Below are 13,523 nucleotides of genomic sequence, written 5' to 3' on the forward strand. Positions count from 1 at the left end.
TTTCTCTTTATCTATTTCTCTCTCTCTGTCTTTTATGTCTAAGCCCCGCCCCTTCACCCTGAGGCTGCCCACCACAAAAAACCTCTCTCCAGGGGGGAATTAATTTGCGGAGGATTGATTTCCCATGATGCCTTTTTGTCTCAGTCTGAGGTCAGAGGGCTAAAGACACTGTAGGGATTATAAACGAGGGGACGGCACTCACTCCGTTTCACTTCATCTCAACACGCCGGCTATTTTTGACTCGGACCTTTTAGCGTTAATGTCCGAGAAACACTCCGAAGGACGAAAATCCGTGGAGTTAGATTTATAGCGAGTGGCTTTCTCAGTGCCCGACTCATTAACCTGAGCACCTGTGCTTTCTCCATGGGCTTCCTCATGCGCCACAAGGACGCGATAAATTCCCAGTACGCTAGCCGACTCACTGAGTTTAACCTCGGTAAAGTGCCGCTGAACTCTGCAGCGTGGAACTGAACACTTTCCACTTCTGCCAGCAGTTCATTCGGATTAGAAAGATTTGTCTCAGATTTGTGACATCACTACGTTCACACAAACATCTACGTTCATGCTAGCAAGGGACAGACAAACGTACACACAGAGCTGCCATTTAGATAGATTTAAAATGTTCTCAACATTAAGCTAATTAGCTATGAGACTCCGATCTGGTGATTGTTGAGGAACGAGTCCTCAGACCCTTGGAGGTTGTGATCAGATATTTCTTCAGTTCCTCACCCATTACTTTTAGTTCTCATTTACTGTTCAGTCTCCAAAAATAGAAGAAAGTGTGTAACGATAAAGACACGCGGTTTATTGATATGCTGCTAAACTGGTAGCTATACGCTTTCGCTGTCTGTTTGCAGCATTAGCCTGCTAGCTCAGGAATTAAACTAAAGACCTATTAAATATATCCTGGACTGTAAGTCGGGGGTAAGAGGAGTTCATGTAGAAGTTCACTGAAGTATTCATTTACACACACACACACACACACACACACACACACAGTCTGGTGTTTGTTGTAAAGAGTTTCTAGTCCTGAGCTCACAGGGTGGATTTTTTAAACCCCTCCACCCCATTTCTCTCTCTCTCTCTCTGTCTCTCGCCCTCCACACACAGGAAGTAGTTCTCTGGTTTTGCTAAGCAAAACCCCCGTCCAATCAGTGCGCGGCTCTTGTTGCTATGTGAGTTCTGAGTCTGCCCCTCTTTATTCGCGAGTGGAAAGTTTAGGGAGGTAACGAGCAGACTGAGACGGATTTGTTACAAAACCACACACACACACTGCAGCTTTTTAGATGAAAAACAACACTGATTAAATGAAGAAGAAAAAAACAGAAAAGAGTTTAGCAGACAACATAAACAACTTCATAGACAGATACAGAGCGATTACACAAACAAACACACACCCAGAGCTCATTAATTCCAGGCTTTTTTTTTTCCTCTCAGTCGGTGAAAAGAAGTGAAGAGATGAAGGGAACAAAGGAGGAAGGAAGGAGCTCACAGCTGAACTGTTGGACTTCGGTAAATAGTTAGAGATTAACGTCTGTGTGTTCAGCAACATGTAGACATGGAGACACATAACTGGATGGATGGGTAGGGAAATATATACACAGATAAATGGATAATCAAAAAGAATAGAGAGAGAGAGAGAGAGAGAGCTTCACTGGATGACCTGAATACACTGCTATAATTACGTCCTGAACCAGGCTGTGACCACGAACTGAACTGAACACCCTCAAGATGCACAAAGACGTGTGTGTGTGTGTGTTCATGGAATTGTCCTGTGCAGAGGCATTATGGCCTCTGTGACCGTGTGTGTATCTCTGTGTGTGTGTGTGTCTGTGTCAGCTGTGGGTCAGTAAGGAGACTTTGTTCATGTTGAGTAAATAGAGAAACACAAAGAGGGTATTACACTGATGCACACAGAGCTTGTACTGTTCAAAGTCTGCACACACACACACACACACACACACACACACTGCTCTCTGTTAGGCAAATTAAAGCAGCTAATCACTTTATGCTGCTTATTCACTTACTTCATTTCTGACCAAGAAAATAAACAGAGATTGGACTCAGTACTAAATTCCTTCTATCTATCTATCTATCTATCTATCTATCTATCTATCTATCTATCTATCTATCTATCTATTTATCTATCTATCTGTATATCTATATGTATATCTGTCTATCTGTCGATTATTTTCCACACATTTCCACAGCACATCCTCGTGTGTTTTATTCCTCCTATTCCACAGACAGCATGTTGTCTGATTTCATCTTTGTGTTTGTTAACAAATCAAGGTGCACGTCTTATCTGTTTGTAGTCGCAGGTCATTCTGTGGAACATCCCAACAAGCAGGTTTGTTCCTGTTGTCGCTTGTGTTATAGCAGCAGGTCATCCCCTCACCAGCGTCTGTTCATTCTCTGGCTTCAAGTAAATAAAATAAAAACACAGCACTAACTCTTCCACAGCACGTACACTGGAGACTCCTTCTGTAAATAAATAAATAAGTAAACAAATAAAACCTTGTTGTTTATGAGGTATAGAATATGGAGTTAAAGGAGCGATAGCGATGCTCTTATAGAACATGTCGTGGGCTGAGAAATACTGCTGTCTCCTTTAAAGCGAGGAGATGGTCTAGAGTGGGATGTGAGACACACACACACACCCTCATTGTCCTTGGCCTTGGCAGCGTTACATCATCGTGTCCTCCTTGCACTCACATGTTACATTACATCTTTCACTCCAGCAGTAAACGTCAGAATGCTCCGCCCTCCTTTGCAGCGATTGGTTGATGCTTATGCACGAAGAGGTGAGGGGGATACGGCTTTGACGCGCAGAGTCTCATTTGTAGAAAGGTCAAAGGTCATATGTAGGTTGTTTTTGGGAGACACGTAGAGCTGCGGCATCCTCGTCTCTCCACCGAAACGCAAAACAACAAAAATATGCTTTCACTGTATCACCACTTCCTGTTTATTACCACGACCCCGCCCCCGTGTTTGATGGACAGCTCGTGAGGAAGAGTAGACGGTGTGTGTGATGTAGCTGTGTGATGCATCGTGATCGAGTTGGAGGAGGGAAAAAAAAAAAGGAGCACTGCGGTACTGCTGCTCTGCTTTCCATCGAGAGAGCGATGACATCATACTGACAAATCCACAGCAGTTATCCGAGAACACGACATCTCTCTCTCTCTCTCTCTTCCTCTCTCTCACTCTCTCACCCTTTCTTTCTTTCTTTCTTTCTCCTTATCTCTCTCCCACTTTCTCTCTTTCTTTCTTCCTCTCTGTCTTCCTCTCTCTCCCTTTCTCTCTCTCTCTCTTGCCATCTCTCCCTTTCTCGTGACAGAGGTTGTTCGTATTCATCTCTATAGGTTACTGTATAGACTCCTGTCATGGAGCTGCTTCCAAAACAAACAATCGCACTGTCCGAGAATGAATTCGACTGACCTTTCCTCTGGTTTCGATTCAATTGGAAATGAGCTTTGTGAACTTTAAATGATTTACTTCATGATTCGTTGGTTCTCTACTCAACTGAATCCAAATCTCTAAAAAGAATTCAGTTCTGTGGTTCTCGATTCAGCCAAAAGGAAGTGTTTTATATGTGCGATGATTCATTTTAATTGAAAACCATGAGTCAATTCAGTGTCGTTAGATGCAGCTGTTTTATTGAAAGCATTCCTATATTTAGAATCACTCGGTTTGATACAGTTGCACTAAACAGTTCAGTGATTTTTATTAGTCTGAATATAAACTAGGAAATAATTCATTCAATTCTTCTGTAGTTTTTTCTGCTAGAATGATTCAGTTCAGTAAAGTGATTCAGTTTAGTTTTTTTTAAGTGACTGAATCATTGGATTCAATTTGGATGAGAAGAAAACAGTCAGATAAAACTGACTAGCATGAATGCTGAGTCAAACTAGCTTGAATGCATGCTGAGAGATGCTGCCCATGTTAGCTAGCTATCGCTAACATCCATCCATCCATTCTTCATTCCTCATTAGGGTCACAGGGATCTGCTGGAGCCTATCCCAGCACACATTGGGTGAAAGACAGGGGTACACCCTGGACAGGTCACCAGTCCATCACAGGGCAATTTAGAATTACCAATCAACCTAATGTACATGTTTTTGGACTGTGGGAGGATACCAGAGTACCCTGAGTAAACCGGGGTACACTGGGAGAACATGCAAACTCCACACAGAAAGGCCCCTGCCTGTTCGAACCTGGGTTTCGAACCGAGGCCCTTCTTGCTGTGAGGCTATTAGTGCTAACCACTAAACCACCGTGCTGCCCGCTGTCACTAACACTCTATATATTTTGTATTTTCTGTAAAACACAGAACTCACCATGTCTGGACACACACACACACACTGTAAGGTTTGTGGAACACTTTTCCTGGCTCTCTAAACAAATCTGTACTCCGGTTCCATCACTGCAGACTTTGCATGCTGATTTGACTGGCAGTGTGAGAATATTTATCAGCTGTTAAAGAGCAGTATGTTAAAGGAGACATACTGATACAAACACACCACTTTAATCAAACCCAACTGTGACACTGGCTAGCATGAATGCTAATTAAAACCAACTAGAATGTAAACCGAGCTACCATGAATGACTCTGACTAAAATTGACTAGCAGGATTGCTTCTGTAAAACTAGCGTCAATGGCTAGCACCGATGCTGACTAAAGTATTAGATATTAGAGACACTGCTACTGATCTGACTGAAGATGTTTTAAAAGAGTTAGGTATGTTAAATATTTAACATATTTATACACATGTATGTAAACTGGTAGCTAGCTTTTGTAGCCACAAAAATCTAGCTGTTCAAGCAGAACAAGGTGATAACATCAATCATGTGGCTAAGTTCTTTTTTTCCCCTCCCATTAAACCCAGTACAACTAAATCTATAATATTTAAAAATATATATAAATAAATAAATAGATATTCCATTTTAATAAAATATGGTACAAGGCTAAAAGGTTTTGTAAAAATTAAATATGAATTTGTGGGATGTGAAGTAATTTTATTTTTCAACAAACACACACATTTTATTTATTTATTTATTTATTTATTTATTTATTTTACCAAAAAACTATGACACAGAAACAAACTTATGACCCGACATATGGTCACTGCTTAAGTGAACTTGTTCAAGCAGGTAAAGTCATGTCAAGTCACACTGTTGCTAAGCAACCAGGAAACATGTATACTAAGCATAAAACTGGCTTGTGATTTAGCTAGCTTGCAAAAAAGAACTGTTATAGAAAGACTTTTTTGCATCCAATATGGCTGAAGTGTAGACAAAATGACTTAAAAAATAACACAAATCTATGAGAAATATCAGCATTTACCTCAGAAGTGGTGTTAGATTTCTTCTGAAAGACTCGGATTGCACTTTAATTACACCTAGCCTGGCCTGCTAGCGTGCTGAGAAAGGTTAGCATTTTGCTTTAAATAGCAGTGCAGTGTGTTGGATCTAAACATGGCAAATGAGCACCTCAGTGATCTCCATCATCTCTTCCGAGTATTTTTACAACACTGTATACACACACACACACACCAATTATGGGCTATAGTGTTTATTTATGTTTAAGTGTGTGTGTGTGTGTGTGTGTATGTGAGAGGTGACATCCTAAGTTAGCGCTTGTATTTGCAACTGGAGACTAGCAGAGTTCACAGCTGGTAGAAAGGGTTAAGGTTCTCCTCATGGACTGAAGTTCTTGTCTAATTTTATTGTATATTTATTTACATATTTTTAGATATTTATTTAGCTAAATCGATGGATGTTAGCTGACTAGCATGAATTCAATAATATCCTGCTGTAATTGTGTTTTTATCTCTCTCGTTTTTGGTTCAGTTTATTCAAAGAACTAATGGAAACATCTCTCCTATTGTGTGTGTGTGTGTGTGAGAGAGAGAGAAAGAGAGAGAGAGAATACAGAGGTGCTTGTGGTTGTTAAACATTGACTATAGAAGCCTTATCACACTCCACCACATGTCTATAGGTTCTGCACCTACATTGTGTGCATGATTACAGTGTGTGTGTGTGTGTGTGTGTGTGTGTAGACTCACATGCTGTTTAAATTTATTTTAAGTGCCTGTAGTGAGCTGTTTTATTGTGTAGGAGTTGCCTGTAATTTTGTGCTACAAGTTCGGCATGTGACTGAGTACAATCACACACACACACACACACTCAAAGTGCATTGAATAATGTATTCTGTAATAAAAAAACACAAACACACACGTACCATCACACCTTATCATCTTTTATTTTTCCAGTTTGCATTTACCTGGAATCAATAAAACACACACACACACACTGATGATTTAAAGAACAGAGGCAAAACAAAATGTTCTGGTGTGATTTGTAAACTTATTTCTGAGCCAGGAACAGTATAGTCTGTTATGATTAGTGCAGGGTACACACACACACACACACACACACACACACACACACACACATTAGCAGAGGTTAAGAGCAAGGAGGAGCTCCTCAGGATGGAGGTAGGGGGAAAAACATTGGCAGGAACAGAGACTCTTCTGGCCAACACCAGCAGTTATGAGTTATTTTTACATCAAGTAGTCAGAGATTCCTGCTTTTTATTGAACGTATGGAGAATTCAGTGATTGGGGATCTACTACACACACACACACACACACACACACACCATCTTTTAAACTCACTCTTGTTCTTTAAGGAGACTCTGCCTTAACTAATGCACTGTTTTGTTTCAGTTACAGATGTCACAACAGTGTACTGTCCTGGTGAAATATTTACTCACTACAGTTGTGTATTAGAAGTGTGTTGCCATGCATTTGTGTGTGTGTGTGTGAGGTGTGGATTAAACAGACGGTGGCTACGCATCATTACCGTGACACATCCGGTGTGAATTCGAGGTTATGCTCTGACTAATAGTCACTTAGTGGCACTGAAGTGTAATGAATCAACATTAAATTCAATTATGAACCAATTATTGACTTGTGAATTATTTATCATGACTAGTAAAAAAAAACAACCCAGAACTACATAAAAAAACATCTGTGCTTCTGAACAAACAGGGACTTTAGACCTCATGACAAGAAGAGGAAGTTAGGCATGGGAGGAATAACGTCTAGACCTTTATAGACCTCCATAAACAGGAGCAGGAACTCCTCAGGTTCAGGAGCAGCAGCTGGAACATCATGAGAAAGAGCTTCCAAGCTTGTAAGCTTGGAACTTTCAGGACACAATTGTCAGATCTAGATACTTAAGTGTGTAGGAGTTTGTAGTCATCAAGGAGGAATTCACCCATATCTTTCTCTCTCTTTTTTTTTTCTTTTTTGAGAAGAGGTATTGGAAAGAAGCATTGAGAGTAAAGGAGTAAAAGTACAGAGAGATAATAAAGGAGGAGGGAACGTTTTCTTTCAGTCAGCATGATGGAAATTGCAGCAATGAAGCAATCCGTGCAGTGTGTGCTATAGATTTCTGTGTGTGTGTGTGTGTGAGGGAGGGAGTGAGCAAGCGTGAGTGTGTGTCAGCGTGAGATTCCCTTCAGCTCGATGCAAATGAGCTTTTGTTGTGTGTCTCTTGCCTGGTTAATCTGTCAGGATTTGTTTGGTGAACACAGCATGGAGGAGCGGGAAGGTGGGGGTTGGGGGGGGCAAGAGACAGACAGAGAGAGAGAGGGGGCAAGAGACAGACAGAGAGAGAGAGGGGGCAAGAGACAGACAGAGAGAGAGAGGGGGCAAGAGACAGACAGAGAGAGAGAGAGAGAGCACTGCTGTGCTTTTGTGTATTGTGCGTCTCACCCAGAAATCGTTACCTTTCACCCAGATGAGTGGGGCATGAAGAAGAAGGAGAAGGAGGTACTTGTTCCTCTCTCTCTCTCTCTCTCTCTCTCTCTCTCTCTCGCTCTCTCTCTTTCTCTCTCTCTCTCGGTCTCTGTCTTTCTTTCTCACGTGAATTCATTATTTCTGCCCCCCTGTTTTTCGGTTCTCCGTCTTCACCTCAATACACAGCTCCTCCTCTATTTTTCTCTCTCTGTGGGAGGAGCTCCCTGTAAGAATGTGCAGGACTGTCTTGTCTGAGACACACACACACTCCTTCTTGCACAAAGCGCCCACACAGCTCACAGTGACAGCAAGAGCATGCAAAACAAAGTACAGCACACACACACACACACACACACACACACACACAGTCTTTTCCTGTTTTTGTCGGGACATTTTAGTTCTGTATTTAGTGTGATCAAAGTTTATAAATGACATAAAACAGAAGTCTTTTTTTTTCTCTGTAATATTTGGATATTTCCAAAATACAGAGGCTTATTGTTTTCACTCGTTGATAAAGAAAATATTCGTTTAAAAATGACATTTAGAGGTGAGGATGGACTGAGTGAGAGTGAAGAACCGTGATGAATATATCTCAGAAACCCAAACACTAACCCTGGTTCTTACTGTGGAAAAAAACGACGCTAAACAACACCTCAGTAACATTCCCTCAGCACGAAGACAAACAGCCCAGTAAAGCTATTTTAGCCCAGAGGCGGTGCTTAGAGACCAGCGCTGCCCAACCAGTACAGTTCACACCGGCTGTCAATCATGTGAGGTAGGACAGAAGGCGGAGTCAGGCCACGTGCATGCAGAGTCTCGTCCAGAGCGAACAGCTGACCGAGATCTCGCGTGATCTGAGTGAACAAAGACATGGAGAAAAGCTGATAAAGCTGTTTAGTCTGTTTATTCTCTTTACTTCGGGTGTTCGTCTGATCTCAGTCTGTGTATTAGACACGTCTGAATGAAAATAAGAAAATATATAATATAAAAATAATTTGGAAAAAATGTCAGAGTAAAGCAAAGTTTAAGTGTCTCTCTCAAGAAGTAAGAGACAGTACAGAAGGAAGGTGGAAGCCATTAACAATAATAATGTTGAGAAACAGGTGTGTGTGTGTGTGTGTGTGTGTGTGTTTAGTAAATCAACATTTTTATTTAAGGTGTGTTAGTGGGAGTTTGTTCCATTGAAGAAAGTTCAAGGTTTACGGTTGTTTTTAGGGGATCAGGGTTTAGTGTACTGAGGTAAATGTTAAAATTTAGGGCTGTTTTTAGGGTTTAGGGGATCAGGGTTTAGTGTACTGAGGTAAATGTTAAGATTTAGGGCTGTATTTAGGGTTTAGGGGATCAGGGTTTAGTGTACTGAGGTAAATGTTAAGGTTTAGGGCTGTATGTAGGGTTGAGGTTGTTTACAGGGGTTAGGGGATATAGGTTTAGTGTACTGAGGTAAATGTTAAGGGTTAAGGTAGTTTTTTAGGGATTAGGGGATAGGGGATTAGTGTACTAAGGTAAAATTGTAAGGATTAGAGTTGTTTTTATGTTTAGGGGATTAGGGTTAAGTGTACTGAGGTAAATGTTAAAGGTTATTGTTGTTTGTGGGGTTTAGGGGATAGTGGTTTAGTGCACTAAGGTCAATTTTAAGGGTTAAGGTTGTTTTGTAGGGGTTTAGTTTACTGAGGTACAACTGTAAGGATTAGAAGTGTTTTTAGGTACAAGGATTAGGATTAAGTGTGCTGCTATAAATGTTAAAGGTTATTGTTGTTTTCATGGTTTAGGGCATAGAGGTTTAATGTGCTGAGGTAAATGTTAAGGGTTAATGGTCTTTTTTGTTATGGTTTAGGGGATAGGGGTTTAGTGTACTGAGGTAAAATTGTAATGTTTATGGATTTTTTTAGGGTGAAAGGTCTGAAGTTGTTTTAGGGTGTTAAGGAAAAAAAATCAAAGTATAAGAAGACTTTAAGGGCTGTTGAAATTACAGATGCAGGCTTTAAACTCTCCGATGTCCTGCACACTTTGAGAAATAGCACTGAACTCGCTGACCTTTCCAGTGCTGACTGTGCTTCAGAATAAAGTCTCTTATTGACAGAGAGGCGTGTTATCAGGCATCTGCTTCATAAATCAGATAAATACACTGAAATTCGAAGCTTCTCAGCTCATCTCTGTTTCACGGCTGCACTTTAATAATGACAAAGGAACAAAGTACAACAAAGAAAGAATCAAATCACGTTGACAGCAACGTATTTGACATATTTCCCTGTTTAAAATAAAATTAGAAAATATGATCCATGACGATTTTTGTCGGGTTTTGACGCATATTGTTTTTAGATTTCTCTTGCGGTTGAAATCACAGTCTGGGTTAAGAGTCTCGACATTAGACCACAGTAACAAAACATACTTTTCTGCTCAGGGAATTGAGATATTTTAGGCATTGCTTGTCGATGTTATGGACTTTGAGAATTGAACAGAGTTGTAACATAAAATCCACACAACTTTACAAAATACATCATATACAAGTCTTATGTATTATATATAATGTAACTCTCACATTATATATACTTTGACGTGTATATATATATACTTTGACTTTGATATATATATCCCGTGTATACTGGAAACAAAACATCTCAGTGAAGTGTGAGAGCACTAGTGCCCCCTGGTGGGAAGGTTTTTTTTCCTGGAAAAGACTCAGCTGTTTAAAAAAACACATGAAATGGGTCAGTTCACACACACACACACACACACACACACAATGCCCTGCTTTCATTGCAGACAGAGTGTGTTACCCCTGTGCTGTAGTGTGTTCTGCTGAAAAACTAACGCACATTAACCTTAGGTTTTATAAAACAGCTAAATAAGTCTGTATTAAAATTAAGACTATACATTAGTTCATTAATACATTAATTCGTATGAACGTTTCTAACATTTGACTTCATGCCACGCTCACTACTCAAGTCTGAAGTTAATTCTACTTAAGTATGTGTGCTTATAAAGACTTTTGTGCTAACCTGGTAGTTATATATACGTCCATGACATGTTAGCTATGCTAGCTTTATAATAGCAGCAGCGTCATCATCAGACACTGAACACATCTTCGACAGATCGGCTCAGTTTTTGCTTTATTTTAAAAGAATGGGAATTTTATCTGGTGCAGCACTGTAGTATTGTGTGTTTGTGTGTTTCAGTCTTTTGTGCAATTCTGTGGTTTTGCTGGAGGTTTTATTTTAGTCAGGCGGCGACTGTGGACGCCCCTCTGATGACCAACTGACGGGCGGCGGCTAAAATTAACCCCAGTGTGGTGGAAACTGGAAAAGTGGACACGTTCATGTGTGCCAGCTCTGCATGTGTGTGTGTTTGTGTGAGCTGGAGTGCCAAAAATGTCTTCAAAATAGATCGAATGGTTTTATAACATGAATCATTTCTTTAGAAAAAAACCTTTGGCACAGAAATATGAAATAAATGTAGTAAAATTACATATGTCTTCATTCGACAGGATGAGACTATTATGGTGTTGTTACTACAAGCATAATATTATGGGTATTGTTATTATTTTAGCAGTTTCAGATCCTGAGATTGATTTAGAAAACTGATGATCACTGTTATACGGATTATTACAGGAAAAGGACAACTGGTGTGTGTAAAGACATTCATGTTATTAAATATGCTAATGTGTAAATAGGCTAGCTGGGCACTTTGAGCATAACTCTGACACTTTAAAAACCTTCCTTCGTGCTCAGTGCTTCCTGTCATGTATTGATCAATTGTATCGTTTGGTATCATCAAATATCGTATCGGAACGCTGTATTTAGAATCGAAATCGTATCAGATTTAACTGATGCTAATACTATTAGAAGAACTGAGGGCATGAAGCCCATTATTATCGCCACACATACATGACAGCACAGTGGAATTCTTTTCTTTGCATACCCCAGCTGAGGACGTTTGGGTCAGAGCACAGGGGCAGGTATGATACAGCACCCCTGAAGCAGAGAGGGTTAAGGGTCTTGCTCAATTGCCCAACAGTAGAGCTTGGTGGTGCTGGGGCTTGAACCCCGATCCTCTGCTCAAGAACCCAGGTCAAGAAAAAAATGTTTTATGTGCAGCAATTATTAATAAAGTGTTTATTTTAGTAATTAGTGTCATTAGAGGGTATAAGTCGACTTATATAATCATATTTTGAAATATCACTGTTTTTTTAACCCGTGAATCGTCTTTTTTGCTGCTTCCAAGCGTAATTATGACGACACATATGTACTCCTCTGCAGTCTGAGATATTTGTGGTGTTGTGTACAGTCACACTGTGTTATCGGATCTGGTGTAACTACAACATAGAATTAACCCGAAGGTGTAGTTTAGGTGTGATGTATTTTTAACAGCATGTGAAACCCAGCTTCAATTATAAGGTCGATTGGCTGGTAACATTCCAGCCTGAATTCACCTGCAGCTCAGGTCAAGTCTGTCCAGTTCCTAATAAAAAATCATCTGGATTCAGGTGCGTCGTGATGAGCGATGAGGTCGGGTCGTGACCTTGCTCTGGGACATGCTGTTTTTTATGAGTTGAATATCTAGTTTTGGCGTCACATCACCAGCTTCAGAATCCCAGAATGATATCCCAGAAAACATGTTACGACATCATTAAGCACTATATATTAATTTAATTCGTGGTATGATGCAATCACGCACTCACACACACACACACACACACTGTCAGTTCAGGGTGATCTCTCAGATAGATGAATGTGATCACAGTGACTGCAGCTGTATCCATCAGAGTCACAGCGTCACTCTGACACACCTGACTGAACTCCTCATCTACCTGTCAGCTCCCTGAGTGTGTGTGTGTGTGTGTGTGTGTGTGTGTGTGTTGGGGTGCTGTTTCAGCGTCAGTAATCTGTCCTACTTTACCACATTCCACACATTTTTCCTCCCACATTTATCGAGTACGAGCACCGAAAACACCCGGAGGCATGCGGGCGTGTTCTCTCACACAGATGGCAAGATGTTGGCTTCACTGGAACTGTGAGATCAGCTGCTCTGTGTGTGTGTGTGTGTGTGTGTGTGTGTGTGTGTGTGAGAGAGAGAGATAAAAGCAGTAAATTCTCAGACAGTAATTGAGATGTACAGGTGTGTGTGTGTGTGTGTGTGTGTGTGTGTGTGTGTGTGTACATGTACTCAGAGTTGTTTCCTACACAACAGTGTAACCTGTGTTTCAAATGAGGTCTTAGGAAAACTTTCAAGGTAGTAGAGAGTTCTGGATCTCTTATGATGTAATAGGGAGTTCTGGAACCTTTCTGATAAAATTTAGAGTTCTGGAACCTTTCTGATAAAATTTAGAGTTCTGGAACCTTTGTGACGAAATAGAGAGTTCTGAGTTCTGGAACCTTTGTGACGAAATAGAGAGTTCTGAGTTCTGGAACCTTTGTGACGAAATAGAGAGTTCTGAGTTCTGGAACCTTTGTGACGAAATAGAGAGTTCTGAGTTCTGGAACCTTTGTGACGAAATAGAGAGTTCTGAGTTCTGGAACCTTTGTGACGAAGTAGAGAGTTCTGAGTTCTGGAACCTTTGTGACGAAGTAGAGAGTTCTGGAACATTCCAAGTAAACAAAGATTTCAGAAACTTTCTAAGGAAATATTAAAGACCTAATGAAAGCTGATGAAGTAAAGAGTTCCAAGGAACTGAAGATGTTCCAGAACCTTTTAAGGAAGTAAAGAGTTTGACAGCCTGTTG

At 40.5% G+C, this 13,523-nt stretch overlaps 1 protein-coding gene across 1 annotated transcript in view; it reads left to right on the top strand.

Annotated features, from left to right (window-relative positions):
- Window positions 1-13,523, top strand: part of atosa (atos homolog A) — a 36,813-nt gene that overhangs the window by 12,564 nt on the left and 10,726 nt on the right. The gene's annotated exons all lie outside the window — the stretch shown is intronic.

The sequence above is a fragment of the Hemibagrus wyckioides genome, linkage group LG04 (assembly GCF_019097595.1).
Source record: "Hemibagrus wyckioides isolate EC202008001 linkage group LG04, SWU_Hwy_1.0, whole genome shotgun sequence".
NCBI lineage: Eukaryota > Metazoa > Chordata > Actinopteri > Siluriformes > Bagridae > Hemibagrus > Hemibagrus wyckioides.